Here is a 24735-nt window from a genome sequence, read left to right as displayed (position 1 = left end):
TTTTCCTGACTGGTGGGCCAACCCTTCACCTCTGTGGTTAAGATAATTGCCTTGGCTATGAATGATTTGTTTTGTTTTTAAGACTGCCAATTTTGAAGTACCGGTTTAGTGCCCTTCCTCTCAACTGGATACATTATACTTCTGCTTTTCCTCCAGAGTGTCTGGGCACAAGGCAGCAGTTAAAATGTTTCCCTCATCCTGTTTATCAATTCTGACAGCATTCCTGCATATTCTATAGGTCTTCCGGGCTTCCCTTTAGGATTTCAACAGGCTATCTTGATAAGGTTTTTCAAGTGAAGGCATATAAAGGGGAAGTCTCAACATCTACAGTGGTCACCAGAAATGTCCTGGTTCTCTGGCCAGCAACTGAACTGAAGCCACAGCAGTGACAGGATTAAATTCTAATCCCAATCTAGTACAGAACTGTAGCTAGCAGCTTTGGTGGGAGAAGGAAGAGAAGAAAAAAGCAGCTTTATATTTTTAGTTCAAAAGCAATGTTAATTTTTTTTGCTTACCAATGGAAGTGAGGAAATCTATTTTTAGCTACATTCAGAAACTGTTAAGTATCATTCAAATAAGCCTCTCTTGTTTGGTAATTAAATCAAGTTTTTCCAATTGATTATACAAACAGACCAATTTTAGAAGTTCTATTTTGGCCACTGGATTATCCTTAGATTAGATCACTTTGCTAAATTCCAGTGAGATGTGGTACCATAAGTAGTAGGAATGCAGACCCAGGTAGAGTTCTTGGAAGGTCATCTGTCCTACAGCAGAGTCCTTTGAGATATTTCCATGCCAGGGCTCCTTGTGAGGTCAAGTGTATTGTTGGTGTGGGCTCTTCCTTGAGGTTTCTCTCTTATGCTCTCTTATGCTCCAAGAAACCCAATTATCTTATGACAGGTAGGTTGCTCAAACTGCCAGGTGAACAGCCTTTACCAGTACCTCCTGGATGAGCTGACGAAAGATACTTGGAACAGTCTTCTGGTGGAAATCCCTATGAGACAGCTACAGGTCAGGGAATTGTCTCACACTCTAAGGCTTTAACTGTCTACAGTGCTATTTTAGGTGGACAGAACAATGTGGGGATTTTTTTCCTTTCCTTTCTTTGCTTTAGTTTTTGTTCCTTCCTTCCCTCCCTCCTTCCCTCCCTCCCTTCCTTCCTTCCTTCCTTCCTTCCTTCCTTCCTTCCTTCCTTCCTTCCTTCCTTCCTTCCTTCCTTCCTTCCTTCCTTCCTTCCTTCCTTCCTTCCTGAGTTTAAACTTTGGGTCTTGCACTTACTCTGCTTGCTTGCTGATAGCTGGTACTCTACCACTTGAGCAATATATCAATCTATTTTTTTCTAACTGGTTATTTGGGAAACAGTTGAATAGACTTTTCTGCCAGGATTTGACCCATAGTCCTTCAGGTTTCAACCTCCTGGGTAACTATGATTACAGACAGGAGCCTCTGATGTCTGGGTCCTGTAGTTTTGGGGGGGGGAGGGGGGTTCTGTCCTTTTCCCCCTCCACAGCAAAATTCCTCCTCATAGGCTTTTATCAGGCTCAAGTCTAAGAGGATTAAAAGGGTTGTTCCTAATCATAGGTAGATCAGAATCACAAAGCATATAAAAAAGCAACTATTGTTTATAAATGTGCTTAAACTTAAGTCACCAGAAACAAAAACTTTTGCTGTCTTAGAAGAGAACATCTCAGCCCTTATCCCAGACAGGTCTTCTCCACTGAATGTCCAGAGGCAATTATTGTCCCATATCTGACAGAGAAGAGTAGAAAAATGCTTCAAATAAAGCCCAGTCTCATCCAGTGGTCTGGACATTTGAGATCCTAAAGGATCACACCACTAACCTTCAGCCAGTTCTCCCAATTCAGAGAACAGAATAGACGGGTGATACCACAACCTAAGGCTATGGCTCCTAGAAAGCCAACTTTAAAGGCAAGTTTAGCCATACTGAGATGAGTGTGAGAACAAAGAGTTCATCAACCACAGTGGAGGATGGCCATTCAGGAAGAAATGACAAATTCTAGCTTTCCCAGAATAAGGGCTTCCACGGCGAAAGATCTGAGTTTTCATAGATTAAGGAAACAAACAAAAGAGGAAGTTATTGAAATCTACTTGTCATCATTGTAGTGGCCAACAAGAATAATATTGGACCACAGATGGTCATTGACGGTCAGTATGTAAGTAATGAAACACACATGCTGATTTCACATACAATGTGAAACATACTAGAATAGCTGTAACTACGGTTGAGGCTATTCTTGGCATGGTTAAGCATTTGAACTGCCCAAACCACCTGAAACATTGCAAAGCTAGGCTGCACCCAGCCCCATTAATCAGAATCTCCAAGGTTCTGATCCAGCCAGATAACTCATTTACAGCTTCCTAGAGAATCTAGCATTACAGCCGAGATGGAATTTGGATCTATCTGAGTCCAGACCCAGATATTTGTAATCTAACAATAAAGAAGTTTTGCCAGGTTTTTCTGCACCTTCTGCTCTCATTTCTTCATCCCTGTGTGCCCCACATTCTGCTGTGGGTTATGTTATTCCAGTTTAGATTTTGCCACTAAAATGAGTCTGACAATACCTAAAGCTTTTAGTATGAGCCCCATGATAAGGTAACACTATTTCTACCTAAAATACGGTAGCTTTTGTTTGTTTTGGAATGGGTGTATTTTTGTGGGATGAAGAAGGGTTATTTACCTGGCTAATAGTTCTGGCCACGTTGCCAAACTAATCACAATAGTTAAAAAATACATAGTGAGTTGTAATGATGAATTTGGAGGAAGTACCTACGGCCTTGTGAAGCTATTAGGAAAATTCTATTGCTGATAAGGGAACTTGGGCTTCATGGGCAGCCCAGGCATTCAATCCCCCATCCAGGTTGTTTGAGATAATCAGTTTGTCCTCTTCTTTTGGTAGATTTGAAACTTGAGTGAAAATAAAGCTCTACTAAGTAACTTGTCAGTCTCCTAAACATTCTGAAATTGTCCTCAAAAGGAAGTCTGGACTAGACAGGTGTGGTGTAGCACATTGCTACAATCCCTGCTTCACAAGAGGCATAGGTAGGAGGATTAGGGTGCATGCTGAGTTCCAGCAAAAATGTGAGACCTCATTCAAAAAGTAATTAAAGTATAAAAGGGTGAGTGGCATGAATGAAGAGGTAGAGAGCCTTCCTAGCAAGCAGGAGACCCTGAGTTTAAAAAAAATACTCAGTACTGCCAAGTAAATAAATAGATAGGTCTGGTATAGATTTAGGCATCTCTATTTTTGACCTTGGTCTTTGCTCTTCTTGATAGGTTTTTTTTTTTTTCCCTACGCTAAAGTTCATTGTCTTAGATCAAGGCTTCTCAGAAATTCTTCAGCATACAAGTCACCTGGGAATCTTGTTAAAAATGAAGAACATGAATGGGGTCATGTTTGGGCTTGGGAGACTTTACTCCTTAGCTCATGGTAATGTGATGTTGTTGGTCTACAAACTGCATTTTGCGCAGTAACTTGGCACAATGGATCAACTTCAGTTTTTGAGAGCACTGATATTGTCCACTCATTGTAATGTCTTTTTCGGATATTGATTTGTAAGGATCCCTTAGTATATCTTTGAGGTAACAGAAAAAAATAGCAATTTCTAGATATCAGTGTCAGGATGAGCTCAGAGCTTTAAATGCATCTTATAAATAGCTCAGCAGATAAATTACTGCCTTTAGAAATAAAGCATTTCACTAAGTATATCTTGTCTCCACCAGACATTAGGCACATATCTGATTCATTCTTAGATGACAGAGTTCCTCTTCCAAATTAGGTACTTAAAAAGGCATTCCATATAAGAATACATTATTGCATTAACCTCTGAGTTGTTTTAAAAATTGATCTTATTCCAAGAAGGATGGTGCACATCTATAATCCCAGCACTGAGGACGTTGGAAGATCAAAAGTTTAAGACCAGCCTGGGCAATCAATACTATGAGACCCTGTCTTAAAATAAAAACACTAGTCTTACATTTTATAATGAGTATAATATCACCTAGATACTTTGAAAAATGAATCTGTCAACTGTTATTTAAGAATAATGCAGGTAACCTATACATCCCATCTGTAATTAAAGCTTAGTATTGGTAGTCCATGTGGTTTTGTAAGCCTCCTACTTGGATTCTGAGAGCAAAACCATCACAGTTTCAGGCCCCAATAGGATTTTAAACTAACATTAATGAAACTCAGTAATCTAGCACTTGTCTAGCATGCACTAGGTCCTGAGTTCTAGTCCTAGCATCTCTCTCTCTCTCCCTCTCTCCCTCCTTCTCCTCCCCTTCTCTCTCACATACACACACACTAACAACACTAAAAACTCACATTTACTGAACATACATTCTAATATGAAAACAAGTTGCTGTGCTAACAAGTAAGGCTCTGATAGCATCACTGCCTGACCCTGCCACTAGATGGGGAAACTGAATGACTGCCCACACCTATGGCCCTTAGGTAGCCAAGGCAGGGAGGCACCTGGAAGTTTATCCCTGTACTAATAAGTGTTTCTGAGCAAGCTTTTCTTTGTATCTGAGCAAAATAAATGGATTCCTATTATGGGAAAGCTTTTAAACATTGGTTGATGGAAAGCCAAGTTTGAAATATAAAATTGACCAAAACCTACTAGGGTTAACAATGACATCTCCTTGCTTTGACATAAAGCTTTCCCTAGAAGCATGATCGCTATGTCCTGCCATACATAGCCCTGGTTGTCAATCTCATCTCTTCTCCCTCACCCACATCATCACCTCGACCTCCATCCCATTTCATCTGGCAGCTCTGCATGGCTTCAGGGTTGATAAAGATAATGGATACTCTGAATACCGTTTCACATATGGGACACCATCTTCTATAGCCTCAGGTAAGAATGAAAGTTGTCTGATGCTTTCTGGTATTTGTAAAGACATGGAGAAAAAGAATAGTGGATGCAAAGTTCTAAAAATGTTCCTAAAAGTTTCAAAGAAGAAGAAGAAAAAGAACAGGAAGAAGAGGAAGAAGGAGGAGGAGGAGGAGAAGGAGGAGGAGGAGGAGGATGAGAAGGAGGAGGAGGAGAAGGAGGAGGAGGAGGAAGAGGAGGAGGAGAAGGAAGAGGAGAAGGAGAAGAAGGAGAAGGAGAAAGAGAAGGAGAAGGAGAAGAGGAGGAGGAGGAGGAGGAGGAGGAGGAAGAAGAAGAAGAAGAAGAAGAAGAAATCAAACAGAGAAACAAAAGCAAGGCTAACTCTTAGTATTCCCAGAATAGTGGCTCTTAGGACAGACCTTAAACTGCCTTAATTTAAAGCAGGTGTATAAATGCAAAATGGTATTTAAAGAGGTGGAGAGATATTAATTAAAATAGGCTTGCTGAAATGCCAGGGATATCATCACTTCTGAAAATTGAATTAAGCCCTGAATGTCAGTGCAGAATTAACATGAATAGACTTAGCTATCCCTTTCCAAATGTATTTCATCCACAAACTGTGTAATACATGATGATTAACTGTAGGTTACAGATTCTAGTTGAAACTCAATCAAATACTTTGGAATTTTAATAGGGGAATGCATTCAGGTCAAAGAATATTAACCGAGAAATTGCAATCACTTAAAGGGCAAGCAGAGTGAGTGTTTCAAGAGATATTGAAATTTTGCTTAATTGTTCTTTTTTTGATCGGTTGTTCGTGATAATTTTTAAACTTTGTTGGCTGCAAGTCAAAATGCAGTTATGTCAAATCTTCTCCTTAAAAAGTTTTAAGTTTGAAAGTTAGAGAACCTAGGAGCATAGATAAAAGTGATATCTTAGCTGAGAAAGTTTCCATCTCTCCCAACTGTGAAGAAATACCCTTTTATGTACACTTGATGGAGAACTGAGGTCCAGCCATGCGGTGCAGTCCTTATTTCAGGCCCTGTACTTTGGGTGCTTTTGAAGGATTTTTCTTTTCTTTTTGTTGTCCTCCGCACAATTTGCTTTTGAGAAGCCCCAGATATGAACAACCTTATTGTCCTAATACAATGTTGTTTACATAGCAGGAGTATTTACACCATAGTGAGGACTCTACAAATACAGAAGATAAAAGATCTATTATCTATGAAAAAAGATGCACATTGTTGTAAAAATAAACCCGAATTTTCACATACTCTGACCCATAACTGCACTTACTATTTATTTTTTTATGGTTACATAGCTATTTTTTTATTTTTATTTTCCCTTGGGGATAAATCCCTGATGAAACTGGAGATGCAACAATGAATTCAAAAGCATCATGAAACATCATCATTAAGTTCTGCAGTAAATATTGGGCAATGCAATGCACACAATAAACCCATTGTTCTGATGCTACCAATTCTCTGGTGGTCAATTATATTGTTTCTCTTCAGGTCTTCATGCATTGTCCTTTAATCTTGTTAACAGAGCATAATCAAACAAATTGCCTCATGGATAAACATTATCAGAATCATAAATATTTCAGTATTCAAGATTTAGAAACAGTAGTAAACTTCAAGTATAAAATCTAGCACTAGCTTTAACCATCCAATATAGCTTATGCACTTACTATTTGTAAATGTCCCAGAGTGTTTTCCACTTTTTGTTTCTTTATATTCTCTCTGTCTTTTGTTTAGTTAGTTAGTTGGTTAGTTACTGCATTGACTTTAACTCACTATGAGTAGAACTCAGCACTACAAATACATTTCAGAAATCAAGAGCCTCTCTTTGGTATACTTCCCTCCTAATCTATACTTAAACACAGTGTTTAAGTTTATCAAAGCGGCTCCCATCCAAACTCAGGTTAACATTTGCACTTTTCCCTGACATGAGATTGTGAGATGCAATGCAAACAATGTTTTGGGTAATCCCAGGTGGTGGGTTTTTGCATTGCCAGCTGGATCAAAATAGGCCACTTAGTCTTTGTATAAAGGAGGAGTGCTTATCAGTGCAGCTGTGACTAAGTTCTTACACTGATGCTCCAAGTGTGGTCCCTAGCCCAGCAACATCAGCATCTTCTAGAACATGGTAGAAATTCAATTCTCTGACCTTATCCAAGTAAGCCACTTTTGATCTAAATTTCTTAGATTAATTGCACGAAGTTGAGCAAGTTCCTTAACTTCCCTGTGTCTGTTTTCTTCCACTGAATTAATTTTTTTAAATAAACAAAAACTGTTGGTCTCCTAACTGGCAAACATGTAGAGAAAGCTTTTTGGACATCCTTTTTTTAAAAATTTCATTTTATTATAAAGAGGCAGTACAGAGGGGTTACAGTTACATTAGTAAGTTAATGAGTACATTTCTTATCGAACATTGTTACCAGTTCCTTTTTTCCCTACTATCCCTTCCTACCACCATCCCCCCTCCCAGAAGTTGTAAAGTTTGTTTCCAACATAGCATCTTTTTTTTCCGGTTGTGGAGCTGAACTCTGGGCCTGGGTGCTGTCCCTCAGCTCTTCAGCTCAAGGCTAGCGCTCTACCACTTGAGCCACAGCGCCACTTCCCGCTTTTTCTGCTTATGTGGTGCTGAGGAATTGAACTCAGGGCCTCATGCATGCAAGGCAAGCACTCTACCACTGAGCCACCTTCCCAGCCCATCCAACATAGTGTCTTGTGAGTATCATTGTTGCCATGGGTCATCCTGTGTCCTTGTTTCAGCATTTCTTATCCTCCTTCCCCTCCCCAAATTAGATAAATGTATGTACAAGATTCATGGTACCAAAATCAAGTACAGTGACAATAGGGGATATATCATAGAGGGAAGAACATAGAAAAAAAACAAAAAAATCACATAGTACATTACAAACAACAACAACAAAGAAAATCTTTTTGGGGTTCATTTTGCTTAGCATCAACTTATATGGTCATATGTACATAGCTTTGCAGCTGTTCAGTTTATCTGATGAGTATCCTAGACATATACTAATTATCTCAAAAAAGGAAACCATGGGACCTATATTTCTTTGGTCTTGCTTACTTCACTTAATACGAAATAAGAACAGCCAATACACACATGAAGAAATACTCAACTTTTCTGGCCATAAAAGAAATGCAAATCAAAACAACTCTGAGATTCCACCTCACCCCATTTAGAATGGCTATAATCAAGAACTCTAATAACAACAGATGCTGGAGGGGATGTGGACAGAAGGAAACCTTACTGCACTGTTGGTGGGAATGTAAACTTGTTCAATCACTCTGGAAACCAGTATGGAGGTTCCTCAAAAGACTCTACATAGAGCTCCCCTATGACCCAACAATCCCACTTTTGGGCATTTACCCAAGTGATCATAAATAAGCCCATAACTAAAGCTACCAGCACAACTATATTTTTTCACCATAACTAAGATATGGAACCAACTCAGATCTCCCTCAGTAGATGAATGAATCAAGAAAATGTGAGATACATACACACACACACACACACACACACACACACACACACACACACACACACACACACACACACACAAACATACACGATAGAATTTCTTTACTTCCTTGATACCACCCCATTTGTTAGGAAATGGAAAGATTTGGAGAAAGCCTTTTAAAAGCATTAGATGCAGAAGAAAAATCTGATCAATTTTAGACTACTAACAGCAGTGTGATTGCTTCTATTTAATTATTATTGTCTTGTAGAAACAACATATTAATGTTTCTGTTATTTATTACCTATAGTTAAGATAGCCTATATTGTTTATGCTTATGTTAATTTTAACTTTGAATGTCAATTAATAGTGCCATCAAAAGGCCCAGATCTTCCCATCTTTGTACCAATAAATAGTATATATCCTTGCCATAGCAGATTGACTGAATTCCTTTCAAAGTCTTATAAGCCTTGAGATTTTTATAAAGACTTTGAAAGCCACTTCCACATTTTTCTTCCTTTTTTTCTTTTGAGATAGCATCTAACTATATGGCCCAGATTGGCCTGAAAGTCACAATGCACCTTCAGCAGCCTCCTAAGTGCTGAGATTACATAGCATGATATATATCTGACCTTTCTTCATTTTTGATCTGTTAAAAATACTCTTTCTTTTTGATCACTTTTGATACATAATTTTTTAGAATAGTTTTTACCATTAAGTAAGATGGTCCCAATCATGTGTCCATCTCTTTCCCAGTAATGTCAGGTTCAACAGTAGCAACCCACTTTCTCCATTTGTAATGTCAGAGTTCCTTGTTTTCTACCTTCAGTGCCAGCCCTTACTGTTCTCACCTGCCATTTCCTAGCAATGTATCTTGTCTTCACATCCAAATTGCATCCAGATCTATCCACTTCTGTCCTCCAGAGATTCCACATTACTCTAATCATCATGACATAGACTTTAAAATCACTTCTTTTATTTTTTTCTTATTTTTTTTGCCAATCCTGGAGCCTGAACTCAGGGCCTGGACACTATCATTTGAGCCACAGCACCCCTTCCAGCATTTTCTGTTTATGTGGCACTGAGGAATCCAAACCAGGGCTTTATGCATTCTAGGCAAGCACTCTGCCACGAAGGCAAATTCCCTACCCTGAAATCAGTTCTCAATTTGTTTCCTTGCCTCGAGTTTTACATTTGACAGTGTGATCTTCCAAAAATATAAATCAAATCATGTTGCTACTGCTTTCCACATGGTTTCCAACTCTACCCTACAATAGTCCACATAATTGTACCCAGAATTTGCCCCACACACCAAGCACCTTATCACAGCCTGTATGTGTTCAAGACTCTGAATTTGGTATTCCTTGAGCAAGCCGTGTATTCTAACTTCAGGATATTAACCCATGTTTTATGTAGCTCTCCCTTCTCTTTTCTGTTTTGTTCTACAGGTCCCTTTCTCACCAGGCTATCTAAAGGTGTCCTTGTGCTCAATCTAGTCATTTCATCTTGCCCTATTTTATGTTCTGCATTGACTTACCATTCTCCAGAAATGTTCTTGCTCATTATAGCTTATTCATGGCTCCTATGCAGAGGAGCATTGTATGTGTTATTATTATGTACCTGGCACATAAGCCTGTGCCCTTATGAAATATGTATCAAATTAGTAAGTGAATACATAAGTGAATGATATCTGGATGATTAAAATAAATTTGACAGATTTAAGAATGAGAAATTTTTGAAAAATTAGGTGCAAAAATCACCAAAACTTGATAATACACAAAGTGAATACATTTGCTAAATAACTTGATTTAGACACTAAATAATATGCATAATAATCAAAGTATCATATTGTGTATGCCTATACATTTGTATAGGTATATGATTTTTGCCTGTCCGTTAAATGCACTTTGTTCCAATAACTATCATATTTGAAGAGCTGGAAATAAAATTTATCTTAACCTGAGAGTGATTATAGGATGTGTACAAATATGAAAATCATCAAGCTGGGCCCCTAAAATGAATACATTCCGTGATCTTCAATATCTATATGTTGTTGCATAAAAATAAATATATAAATAGAAATATAAAAATAGCTAGAAACCGAAGTCTAAATCTTATGCCTACCTCAAAAATTTTTCCATTTTCATGTAGTCTAAGACTAATCACAGGTAAATTTTGAATTTCCATGAGAAGGAGATTTGTGATTGTGTAGAGATTTTGAGCTCTATCACATGGTTAACAAATATTATTGTTCCCTCTACCAAGGCAGTAAATCAACTTTAAAATGAGAAAGTCATTGACTCTGGCTTAAAGGGGAAAAAAAGAGTATTCCCTCAGGGCAAACTTATGTTAGCCCAGAGAATATTTTACCATATTATTCTCCCTTGCTTAACAAAGTTAGGCATTATTATCCTGTGACTTCTGTTGAATTTTAGAATAAGAAAACATTTCCTGATATTTAGATAACGATACTTAGACTTAGGTGGTGGTTCCCCATCTTTCATAAAAATGTTTCACAAGTACAAACATGAGTGAGTTGGAATGACCAGGTGTAGCCAACTAAACATTTCTTGACTAAATAAATGTGTGAAGGTAAAAAAGGCAAAAATTTTAGAAGTAATTATTTTGATTCCAAGCAAAGCTTTCTTTTCATTACAGTTTCTAATGGTCAGATCCAATATTTATTTTACATAAACAGAAAACTGCCATGAGTATCAATCGCGCTACAGTGATGGTTTGTATGATTTAGAGCTATTAGTTTTGAAAATGTTTTGAGATATGTAAAAAGAGGTCCTTGAATCTTTTAAATGTTCTCCTCAAAATTGACTCCAGTATTTCTGGGACTTTTTGATCTATGGTGAAGTTAAAAGGCTTTCTCTTATTTCCTGCCAAAATAAGAAAAAAAAATATTGGTTAGAAAGTGTTCTTTTCCTCCAAATTTCCCATTCACCTTCGTGTCCACAGCAGGCACATTTGTGAGGGAAGGAAATGTTGGCTTCTAAGAATTAGACAACTGACTTTAGGTAGACATATTGAAACTATTTGTGTCCCAAAGATGCCAGGCCTGTCTCAAACATTTTTGTTGATGAAGAGATTCAGTTTGGAAACTCCACTGCGTTTAGATGAAGTAGTAACCGTAAAGAGACCTAAGCATTAGAAGTCATTATGCCAAATGAATCGTACCTTCCTCATTAATACTTGACCACTATAAATGCTGACTCCAACGTTCTGTCTAGTCAAAATCATGGTGCCAAGCTAAATATACCCTCCAAAGCCTTGCATATTATAAGTGCCTCTGCTGTTTATTCATTTTCTTTTTCTTCAATTTATCACCTGTCATTAGGCCAAGAAAATGTGGTCACCTGCCAAGGGGAAAAAAGTTTTGAGGTTTCTATAAAACACACTGAACTCCACATTTCGTACATATGTGCCCAAGCACTCTTTTCAGTTCATGCTATACACCTCAGGGAGATACGCAAGTGCCTTCAATGAATATCAGTATTTACATTACAACACATTAATTATTTGAAGCTGTACAATTCCTTGATTTTGGTATGGCACCGTCAGTATTTCTTATTTGGTACTCAGAGTTATATTAATATCAGTAATAAATTGCTTTAGAAGGTTTAGGTCACTCCAAAACAAAATTTCAGACTTTTTCGACCTTCTTTCCATCTTCTTTTCAGTCTCCATTTTAGAAATTTCATATAAACAGAATCATATAATAGGTAGTGTTGAGTGGTTGGCTTCCTTCACTGAGCATAATATTGTAAAGATTCATGTAGGGTGTAGCTGGTATGAATTCTGCATTGATTTTAATTGCCAAACAAGCTTTCATTGCCTAGAGAGGCTACATTTTATTTTTTCATTTTTTAGTTGATGGACAGTGGGCTTTTTTTCAGTTTTTCTTGCTACAAATACTGCTATGAACTCTTAAATACAAGTTTTGTTTATAGACCTGCATTTATTGCTCTTTGTCTAGAGGTAGAATATGAGGGTCATATGATAGCTCTGCTTATCATCTTAAGCAATTGGAAACTTTTCTCCAAAGTAGTTGTAACACATTTATATTTCCACCAGTAGTACATTAGATACAATTCATAAATAGTTTCCCATCCTATTGGTGGCATTTGTCTTTCTTGTTAGTATCCCTTTTAGTAAAATGCTTTTGTTTTTATTTTATTTCATTTTCACAAATGTCAGGAACTTTTACCTGTCCTAGCACTAAACTATAACCCCCAGCTTAAAGTGTTTTCTTTCAGATGGAATATAATTCAGCTATTTTCTGTTTTACAGCATGTGATCTTAGAAGGTAAGAAACTATTGCCTAATGTAAGATCTTAAAAATTCTGCCTACATTTTCTTCTAAGTTTTTTATAGTTTTACCTTTACATTTAGATCTGTGACACATTTTGAGTTTATTTTAGTTTATCACATGGGGTAGGGCTTCACGTTCATTATGATAGTGGTGAGCATTTTAAGGAAATGCATTTTTATTTTTAAAATGCCAGTGTGAATCAATGGTAAACTATAATCACCTAAGCAATGTGCTACATTTTTTCTCAAGCTTCATAGGACTCTTGACACATAAATGTACCTGTGCACCAAGCTCTGCTTTGGTTTACCATGTTATCCTTGTCTTCTATAAATAAAAAGTCAAAGTAAATAAAAGATATAGCTCACCCTTGTGTTATGAAGGTTAACAAAGTGTGTGTGCCAGAAATGAACATGGTATCATTGCGTGTCATCTTCCTGAATTTTTAGTTATTAAATACAGTTTGTTTTTATATAAGGTGAAGCCTATATATTAAAATTTCTTACATCCAAGTAAAATTGATATATACTGTTTCATTCAACAGAGATCACCAAGAGAGCTTTCGAATACTGTGTGTGTCAACTTTTCAGCATTGTGATCTACACCTAGAATAAATAACTTAAAAGGAGGAAAAACTTATTTTGGCTTTGGGTGGCTGAGGTTTCAGTCCATGACTGATTGAGTTCTTTTCTGGGACCTGCCATTTAGCAGGAAATCCTGGTGGTAGGATCATATAATGTCAGGATCAGCATAGGAATTTTTTTTCTACCATGATAATATATCAGAAAAGTTAAACAAATAACATTGATAGATCTGAATAATTTTTTTCAAATCCCAAAGAGATACATACATTATGAAAATAAATAAGCCAAATGGGATAATATTTGGGATAAAGGAAATGTTTTGTATGGGCCAGGCCAGGGGCAACAAAAACATATGTGCACATCAATACAAGAAGAAACCTGGCTTACTAGAATAGTTCCTACAATAAAAAGCATGATAATGACCAAGAAATGAGAGATGTTTATCACCACTAGTAAATCTTAAAGCACAAATAAAAACAAGTACAAGATACCATTTTGTTCAAAGGACTTCTAACAGTGCAACACTTAATCAGTCACCAAAGTTATATTCACATATATAATTTGCATATTATATGAAAATTATATAAATGAGTAAATTACTTCTAAAAAACATCAGGAAACATATACATTGGGCTACCAAGAGCCATATCTTTGGCTCTGAAGTTTCACTTTGGAGGTTTATCCCAGGTTGGTTAAGCAGTGAACACAAACACATGTGCATGTATGTTCATACATACACACACAGTTAATTGAAACATTTCTTATGAGAGTAAAACTATCCACAGATGGGAGATGTGTTAAGTAAATATGGCACATCTATAAAATGGGATCACTGGGGACTGGGAAGGTGGCTCAGTGGTGGAGCGCTTGCCTTGCATGCATGAGGCCCTGGGTTCAATTCCTCAGCACCACATAAGCAAAAAGAAAAAAGCCGGAAGTGGCGCTATGGCTCAAGTGGTAGAGCGCTAGCCTTGAGCTGAAGAGGTGAGGGACAGTGCCCAGGCCCAGAGTTCAGGCTCCACGACTGGACCCCAAAAAAATAAAAAATAAAATAATAAAATAAAGTGAGATCACTACAGTCTAAAGAACCAATCAATTTATAAATTTATAATGATTTCATCAATACATTTATTAAAATGAACAAGCTGCAAATAAGTACTTGTAGCTTGATCTGGTCTGTGTGAAATTTTTCACTTGTATATATGTCGACAGAGACTGTACTAAGGACTACCAACTAAATAGCCACTGGCCTAATGTGGCTGCTTAATTTTAAATTGATTTTAATTTGTCTGATGTAAACCTAATGTAATCAAATACCTGAATGACACTGGCCACATTTAATTATTCAGTAACCATTTAAGTATTCAGTGTGACAACCATACTGAACAGGTATAGAAACAGAGCTGTCTTAAAGTTTCCTGTAGATAACATTGGTCTCAAAAGATGTTCACTTGGCTGGGCACCGGTGGCTCATGCCTGTAATCCTAGCTACTCAGGAGGCTGAGATCTGAGGATAGAGGTTCAAAACCAGCCCGGGCAGGAAAATCTATGAAACTCTTATCTCCAATAAACCACCAAAAAACCGGAAGTGGCGCTGTAGCTCAAGTGGTAGAGCACTAGCCTTGAGCTAAAGAGCTGATGAACAGCACTCAGGCCCAGAGTTTAAGGCCCACAACTGACAAAAAAAAAAGAAAAAAGAAAAAAATGTTCACCTGCATGGTCTTCATGCTTGCTTCTGGCTAGTGGATTTAAAGTTCATTTCATATCATTATACTTTTCTAAATTATTTGAATTTTTATGAACATTCAGTATATTCATATTCAAGAGTTTCTTAAATGTAAAAAAACTATGATCACACCATGCATAAACAAGCACTACTGATTTTTTATTTCTTTTCTATCTTTGCTTTATATATACATAGCTGCATAGAATGTTTATAGGTACATGGAATAATAACATTATAACATCACATCTACACATTGTTGTTCATTTGCTTTGCTGTTCTGAGGATGGAACCCAGGGCCTTATGTGTTCTACCCAATGTGTTCTACTCTATTCCTAAGCTATAGCCCCAGATCTGTGCAAGTTCTTAATGTTGCTTTTATCATGTATGTAGTAACTTATTCCTTTGTATTCTTCATGCAAATTACTTGTAAGTGTTGCTTACAATACTATCCTGTGCACCGTAAATGATTGCTACTGTGGATACTCTATAAAAATGTTTAAGAAATTTGCACATTACTTGAATTTTAGAAACTCAAATTCATAAAGGTGGCAGTGATCTATAGCTTTTTGTGATATGTACAAAAGCATCTAATTCATCACACTTTGGTGCTGTTTTAGTTCTAAGTTACTATTCAAACCTGCCTTTATAACACACAGTAGCCTTAGAAATCAATGTTCCTGATAAAGTGTTTTTATTGCTACAGTGTTCTTTTTTACTATGTAATATAAAAATGCACAGAAATCTTTAACATTTGTCTTCTGTGGAGACTTGTCCATAGACGTGTCAACTCTCATTGAGCTCCTTTAGAAACTATTATTCCAATGATCATACTTCACTAGGATTTTCTGGGCTATATTTTGATGACTATTATGTGTTTAGCAAAAGAGTGAAGGAAAGGAATATTTATGGGCTATAAGTACAATAACCTGAATTTCATGGGAGGAAAAAAATATTACTAATTTACTTGATATCTTGCTCTGCAGATTGCTTTTGCAGTAGTTACAATGGCATCCAGAATAAAAGTGCCTTTGTTTGTTTGTTTTTTTTTTGTAGCCCCTTCCTGCTAGATAACATCTTGCCAATTGGATTTATGTTTGGCAAGTAGGAATAGACTCAAAAGCATCTTGGACTTAGTGTATCAAAACTAAACCATGTGATCATAGCTCCTGCTAACCCCAAACCTCTTCTTTCTTCCTTATCAACAGCATCATTATCTCAATAGTACAGTTCAGGAACTGAGAATTATGATACTGACTTCCTCAACCTCAATACCCAATCCAGCGTCAAGCTGGTTTTTGCCTTAGGTATGTGGTAGTATTGTTCAATAATACTGCACTACCCCTGGACTCTGCCATCGAAAATGCTGCAGCTGCCTCTCCTCTAATCAGTGTCACATTCTAGCAAATGCTATCTTATATCCATGGCTTGACATTATTCAATGTCATCACTTTGCTTAGAGGTTCAAGAAGAAAAGATCACACATCCTGTGTAGTATGGCTTCCTATTTATCTCTCATTCTTCTTTCTCCTGACCTTCCTCTACTAGCATTCACCTTTCTCGAATTCAAGCTTCTGTATTAACACAGATATTCTCTGTGCCTCCAATCTGCCCAAAATGCTTCTGATTCTACTTCTCTGATTAAAACTCTTCCATGTTAGTCAATTTTTTTTTAGTGTAGCCCTCTTTAATTGCCTGAATTTTGTTAGATTCTCCAACTACATTCTTTTGCATTTTTTGAGAATCTACAATTTTCCCCTGGTATTGAGGCTTGAATTCTGAGCTTGTGCACTGTCCCTGAGCAACTTTTGCTCAAGGCTAGCAATCTACAACTTGAGCCACAGCACTACTTCTTGGTGTTCTGTGATTTAATTGCAGATAAGAGGCTCACAGACTTTCCTGCCCTGTCTGGCTTCGAAAGTGTGATCCTCAGATCTCAGCCACCTGAGTAGCTAGGATTATAGGTGTGAGCCACCTGCACCCAGCTGTATCTATGGTTTTGGTAATGTCTATTTCTTCACCAGATTGTAAGCATCACCAAGATGATAATATCCATTGTTATCCACCAATGCAACTGCACCAAATAGCTCCATGTCAGGTCAAATAAGAGGTGCTCAATTAAGATATTGTCAGTGAATGCATAAGGACCATGTGGCAGATGTCCACAAGCACAAGGGGAGTTGTTCATCTACAGAAGAGAATTTGGAGCACTGTCCATAGAACTGTGTCCCTGCCCAAACACATACTTCCATGAAAGGAAAACCTTGATTATACGTTAGAATGAAATTCCCTAATTACATTTCCCTTTGCATTTGTCAGTATGGTAAGTGAACTCGGTCACTGAGGATGAAGCCCTATTGGATTAAGCCCCAGGAAACTGGCTTCTGTCCAAACCGGACCAATCCTTGATTGTACTCAGAATGGTATCCTCTTGTTGCCAGTAGTGAAGGCTGGAGAGATCTCAAAGATATAGGCCAGACAGACTTCTGCAGAATGTTTTCAGCTTCTTGTCACCCCCAGAGAAAGAATTTAAAAAACAAAACAAAGTAAGGAAATGGGAGGAAATTTTATTACAGAGCAAAAAAAAATACACATTCGAATTCAGTGTGGCCTTCTCAAGAGAGAATCACTACTGGGATTTTAGAGAGCTTGTCTTACAGGAAAATCTTAACAGAGAGAAGGACTGTGGGTGACTTAGGTGGGGAATTAATTTTTCTGACCTTAAATGTTGTAGGACACATCATGTTTACAAAAATAATCATGGAGATGGCCAGATAATGAAGAAAAGGACCGTTAGTAGTTTTCTTGGTCAGCCATAATGGTCCCAATTGAGTTTGGGTGATATTGTTTCTTACTATGTCTCATGATGCTCTAATAATATAGCCTTGTGATTGCAACAGCCTTTAGTCATTGTGTAGTCTGCCTTTATATTTCCCTATGCCTAGCTAGCCTATATCACTTTTGCACATGAGAGAAAGAGACAGAGAGAGAGAAAGAGACAGAGAGAGAGAGAGAGAGACAGAGAGACAGAGAGAGAGAAAGAGACAGAGAGAGACAGAGACAGAGACAGAGAGACAGAGAGACAGAGAGAGAGAGAGAGACAGAGAGACAGAGAGAGAGAGAGAGAGCTGTGAACAATGAAGGCAATGGTGAAGTAATTTTCCAGGAACAAGAAAGTCAGAGGAGGACTAAAATGGGAAAGTTTATATAAATAGAGATTTGAAGCAGTGCTGCTTCAATTAACGCCATTCTCTGTGACCTGGTAGCATAGAGTTGCTCATATGCTAACTTTTACAGACCACCTCTAGGTCAAACCAAGAGGTTGAATCTAATATATTAGATGCAAATTATTTGTGCAATGTACCACTGATTATTAAAAAAACAAACATTATTAAAAATCAACACAAACTTTCACAAAATGAATTATATGAAAAATACATGTGATACAATGGAATTCTATGCCTCCATCAGAAAGAATGACATTGCCCCATTTGTTAGGAAATGGAAAAACTTGGAAAAAATTATATTAAGTGAAGTAAGCCAGGCCCAAAGAAACGTAGGTCCCATGGTTTCCCTTATTTGTAATATCTAGTATATGTATGAGTCAAGCGGAAAAGGTCAGATAATGGGATGTCAGGAAAATGAACCCTTAGATGTGTATTTTAATGTTTTTGTTTCTTTCATGCATGTGTTTCTAACACATTTATAAGATTATCTCTTTGTTGCTTTGTATGTCCCTCCCCCACAGTATAACCCCTGCTTTCACTATATTTGATGTCAGTATAACTTGTGGAGGAGATGGGGAAAAACCAGTTGTTTAAGGATACAGGTGGACCTGTTGCAACAATGAGAAGTACAAGTTGTCATGTCCAAAACGAGCTTTACAACGTTAGTGCGGGGGGGGGGGGGGGGGGGAAGGTGGGGAAGGAGAAGGATTGGGATTAGGGGGAGAGGGGGGAGGCTGGGAAGGGATGTGAAGGGTAAACAAAGGAGGAGGCTGCAATGCTTGGTAAGAAATGTACGCATTATCCTGCCCAAGTAACTGTAACTCCTCTGTACAATATGTTCACAAATAAAATTAAATTAAATTAAAAAAAATACATGTGATAAATATTCAAAACCCATCACCTTCTAATTATTTTATTACATGCTGTGGTTATTACAGGCGTTCAATTTCCTATTTATTCCCCATGTAGAATTGTACTAAGAGGGCTGGTGATTGTTCTATGCATGGAGACATCATTAACCTGTATAATCCTACTGAATAAACCTACACTCGACTTTCAAGATGATTTCTTCTCATTGAAAGATAAAGGTTTAGAGAAGGTAACTTTAGCCTTCATGAGTAATGTGCTCTGATGGGTCAATAGAAATGGACTATAGGAGATATTTTTCCTACTGTCAAGGATTAGCATGTAGTTAAGAGAGGAATTTTTTAAGGCACTACTACTTATTCTTCCAAAAATAGAAAACATCACATTTCCTTGAGACTTTGATTTTAAAGGAGTTTTTATCCCTCAGATTTGGAAGATATAATACACTGTTGATCCTTATATATTATGGAATTGAGTTAACAAATGCATTCTATAGTAGTAGAAAAGGGATATGAAGAAATGAATGGAAATTCAAGTAATAATTACTCTTTAAATACATTTCAAGCCCTCCAGAGACACATACTCACATCTCTAGATGCTTACAGATGAATTATCTATTTCTTTCAAAGTTCTCCAGTTATTTATAGTGGATTGCTGACAAATTTCTTTAATCTTACTAACATCTATTTTTTTCATAAGCTATATTATGCCAATTTTTATATATTGCATTGCTAAAATTATTCATTATGAATTTAATTTCAAGTTATTTAATGAAGGCAAACACACCAAGTAGTTTCAAGCTTCTTTGTGGTCTGCCCTGGATTATTACAGGAACATTACTTACTCTTTTAGGTCATCTTTTTACATCTATTGTTTTAATAAGAAAATAAATATTTTATGCTTATTTTGCATGTCTTACTTAAGTATGTCAGTCACCATATAAATTATTCACTCTTCATATACATGTGACATACATGTGACACTGTTCTGAATTTGATCATTATAAATGCTTTAGAGTAAGCAGCCATTAATACCATCCTCTATCTCATGTAGAGACTAAGCTGAAATTCATAGATAGTATGTTGCCCAATTTTCAAAGCCAGTGAAATGAAGGAGATAGAATCTGCAAAGTTCCAAGAATGACTTGTCCTTCAACAATTTTTTAAAGTATGCTGCCCATGAGCGAGTGAATTAAGGGAATTATCAATTTAGATGAATGAGTTTTAAATACTCATCCAATTTAAACAAGCTACAAAACCCATAAATGACAATGTAAGTCCTGATTGATAATGTCCAAGTGATAGTACAAATATTCATGTCCAGTAAAATGTTCTTGTTCATGTAAGAAACTACAAGTGTATTCCCCATGTTGTCTAATGTTTTCAAGCTGTTGATTTATAACTTGTTACACATTCTCTGTACACTTTCTATACAATGCTTTGTTATCATTTCACATGTGAGAAACAGAGGCACCAAATGGTTAGTAAAACTTTTGAAGGCCAGGTTGCTTTTAAAAGGAAAAGCCAGTGCTCAATACCAGACAAAGAGAATGCATGATCTCTGCAACTCCTTCCATGTATCCAAAACCTGTAGTAAATATATAGTTGCATGGATTTCCCAAACAGATGGATAGAGCATTGTTTGTGTTTGTCATTGTCAAAGACTTGTCAGTTCTTTTGTTTTGATCTATTCAATTTAAATGAAGTTCTGAACTTCTACTATCTTCCTTCACAACCGATAACTGTAGCAAAGACCCATGGAAGAAAGCAGTGTTTCTACAAAATAGGGAGAAATGTCATGATCAACAAAGAACTCATTAACAGAAAGATGAATCAAACTTACTGATAGTATCTGTCCATTCTTTTTAACTACAGGCCTCAACGTCCTTCTAAAACTTGTTATTTGCCTATTGAAAATTATCTAGAATCACTGCTCACTCCTACAAGTTGAAAGAGAATGTAATTCATGTTAGCTTTTCTATAAGGGCTTAAACAATTACACATAATTATTTAATTTTCACACAACCTAACCCCTTTGTGTTTGTGGAACATTTTATATGTACACTGCAACAGTAATTGTGATATATTCAAATTTTGCTGGCAGTTGGGTGGTTGCATATATTAAAGAAGGCAGAAGGAGCTGGGCATCAGTGGCTCACACCTGTAATCCTAGCTACACAGGAGGCTGAGATCTGAAAATCATGATTTGAAACCAGCTTAGACAAGAAAGTCTATGAGACTTATCTCCAATAAATGGAAATGGAGCTATAACTGAAGTGATAGAGCACTAGTCTTGAACACATAAAAGCTGGGAGCAACACCAAGGCCCTGAGTTCAAGCCCTAGGAAGGCAAGAAGAAGGAGGGGGAGAAAGAAGGGGTATTTAAAAGATGAATCACAAGTTGTCTATACTCTAGAATTTTTAACTTTGACAAATACTGATGAGATAAATTAACTACTTTTTCCAATGATGTATTTTTCTAACTGCTATACATTTCATGCATTTTTACTGTCACTAAGGATAACTTTAAAAATGATCATTGAACTTAACCTTTTAGCTTCCATTTTTTTCTTTTACTTTCTACAGTTTTTAATTAGCATTAATTAGTTGCCAAGTGGGATTTCATTTGGGTATGCCCATATATGCATACAATTTACTTTGCTCAAATCCATCCTCTCCTTCAATCTCTCCCTTTCAAACCAAGCCTCCTTGTTTAATTTTCACATGCATGCAAAAGTATTTTGACCATATTCATCTTCCTTCACCCTTCGTATTAGTGCTCTCCTTCTGCTAGTATCCACACTTCCCTTGGACTTGTTTTATATTTCTGTCATTCAATTTTTATGCCTATGCTAATTTCTGGAAGCCTATGCTAATTTAATATTAAGCCTATGCTAATTTCACTGTGGTATTTCATACAGTTTCCTCTCATTCTTTCCTAGGAATGCAAGTGTTGTCATCACATCATATTTTCTTTCCTATTTTGATTTCACATATGGAGTATTTATATTTTAATGAATTATATAAAATATTAATTATATATATTTTAATGAATTATATAAAATATTCAAAGAAGAGATGAGGTGGATGGTTGATTTCTTTTTTATTCTGCCAATAGAATGATTTGCATTATATTTCTATGCATCTCACTTAAGTAGAATAAGCAAACCATCTCTTTTATTTGTAGTTATTGCATTGAATGTTGACAGAAAGATTTTCATATGCCTAATCATTTTTATGACTGATAGATTCAAACTGTAACCATGACACAGATTGAGAATATTTCATGGAAAGCTGATAACAGAAATAACTCAAAAAACATTTTTTTAAAAAAGGCTAATAAGCCACAAACGATATATTTTCTGGGATTAAAAAATTAAATAAGACACATCTTTAGCACTAAAAATATGGCTAGTAACAACAGTGATATATAAAGACTTGCAAAGACATTTTATTTTGTCTGTATCTAACATACAAATGAAATAGCTTTTCTTTGAAAATAAAACATATTGAATAATGAGGGCTCAAACCGGCATTTAACTTTTGCAGATTCTGAGCTTCAACTCAGTGCTTTCCTCTGGAGCTCAGCTTGGGTACTCTACAACCTCAGCCATGCCTTCAGCCAGGCTTTTTGCTGGTGATTTTGGAGATGGAATCCCCTGGTTCTTTTTTTAAAACTTGGGCTAGCTTCATAACTCCTCCAAATCTCAGCCAACTGATTTACTAGGATGACAGGTATGAGCCAGCAGTGGCTGGCAACTTTTCAAAAACTAATTTTGTAGCTTGTAGGCATTCTTCAGTAACTACAGGGACACATGGTAGGAACTGAGTTCTCCATTCTTAAGTGTAGAACAGTCTTTACTTTTCAGTGGCTGATGACCTAAAAAATGAGAATTGCTAATGAGCCATTAACTAGATGAAACTCAATGCCCCTTTTGCAATGGACATGAAGTAACTTAATTTTGAATCCTGATGATTGAGAGGCAATAAACTTAATTAGCCAAAGAGTTTGTATTTTATGAATATCATAGGCACAAAGATGATCTAGAATTTAACTTTAGCAACGGAGTTAATATTTTCCCTTGAAAGGCACCAGGAACCTCTGGATTCTACTACTGATGGATTCTAATTACTGATTTAGAACTTGTGATGGATAATTACAAGCTTGGAGTGGTTTCTAAGAATTATTTTTCTCTTCCAACTAGACACCAAAAACACAAAATTACAAGAACTGATCAAACGTACTTTCTAACCTTGCCCCAAATTGTGTTAAAAAAAATACTGTGATGCTATTAATCATTTCACCAAACATCTGTTATCTGATATCATTGTTTAATTACACTTCACAAAACATGCATTCTTCCTAGATATTCTCTTTTAATCTTTTATTAATTCCAGATTGCTAAAAATGTCTCTTTTGCAGTAATTATTTATTTAATAATTTTTTGATTACATGCTTCTTTTTTCTGGGTCATGAAATTGATGTTTTTATTTGATGTTTTTATGGTCTTTTGATCTTTCTGGGCGGCCTCATCTACTTCATTCCCTACTTCACAGTGGAATTGAGCCTTCAAATTACATTGGGCAGCTTTGAAATGGAATTTTTCTAGTTTTGTAACTTACCTGAAATGTAACTCTTCACCCACCCTAACCGAATAAAACCTTTAATTAGCTAAGGAGAGAATGAATGGTACCAAATAAAAAGTAACTCCGTTTAAAAGGGAAAAAAAAGTTTTGTTTGTTTTCTTTCTTGGGCTTTTCTTCAAAGTCTATTCTTTCTTTGTAAGGATTGTGTACATAAAAACCTCAGAAGGGAGGTCAGAATAACCAGCCTCGGTAATCAGACCATGTTGGCCCAGCATTTAGCTAAGTAAATAAGAATGCAAGTTTATTCCCTGTTCAGAGGCTGGCAGCAAATTTGCTAAGTGATTGATTTGATGCTAATTTTCTGCTTGGACTGAGAAGTCTTTCAAGGCCTGTCCTACGGGAGGAAAAGAAACCCAGCCAAGTTGACTAAGCTCTATTTTGGGTTTTATTTTGAGTCCCAAAAATTTGGACACTTCCCTTTCCCAGAAAAAAAAAATAACAAACTGAATCTCTAAGCGATTCTTACTTATGGTGTTCAAAACAAAACAAAAAACCTTCAACTTATTCTCCAGAAGATAGCAGAAATTCTGTATGTTCAAATCACAGATCATTCTGAGGGTAGAATTTAAACTAGCAGAATGGTGGAGGGTACTGTCATTCTGTCCATCTTAACATCCTGTCTCTTTATATCTGTGCTCAGAGTTGGAGAGAGCCCCACACAGAGAACCTTGCCTGTGTTTCTGCCATTGGCCTAGATGGCATTGCTAGTCTTCTTTCTGTTACTCTAACCAATACTAGAGGTGATCAGCTGTTGGGGCTCACCATTTGGGAGGGCTTAGACTGTGATCAAGCAGACCTATTGCTTTCAGGACTCTGATGGTAGAGTAAGAGATGGCATTTCATGGTAGAATCATAAGGCATAGCAAATCCATGCAAAGTGGCCAAATAATGAAAAGGCAAAGATAAAGCAAGTGCAAGAAAAAGAGAAAAAAGAGGGGCACAAATCCCAATATCCCCTTCAAGGGCACCTCCCCCACTCCTCCCCCCACCCCCCTCCCCCCCCCCCCCCCGTAGTGATCTGATTGA

At 36.8% G+C, this 24735-nt stretch overlaps 1 protein-coding gene across 2 annotated transcripts in view; it reads left to right on the top strand.

Moving 5' to 3' along the window:
* Plcb1 (phospholipase C beta 1) overlaps positions 1 to 24735 on the top strand; it is a 631005-nt gene that overhangs the window by 390529 nt on the left and 215741 nt on the right. The window lies entirely within an intron of this gene.

Source organism: Dipodomys spectabilis, unplaced genomic scaffold, assembly GCF_019054845.1.
Source record: "Dipodomys spectabilis isolate Male_0828 unplaced genomic scaffold, ASM1905484v1 ptg000175l, whole genome shotgun sequence".
Classification (NCBI taxonomy): Eukaryota; Metazoa; Chordata; class Mammalia; order Rodentia; family Heteromyidae; genus Dipodomys; species Dipodomys spectabilis.
This window is presented reverse-complemented; position numbering and strand designations above follow the sequence as displayed.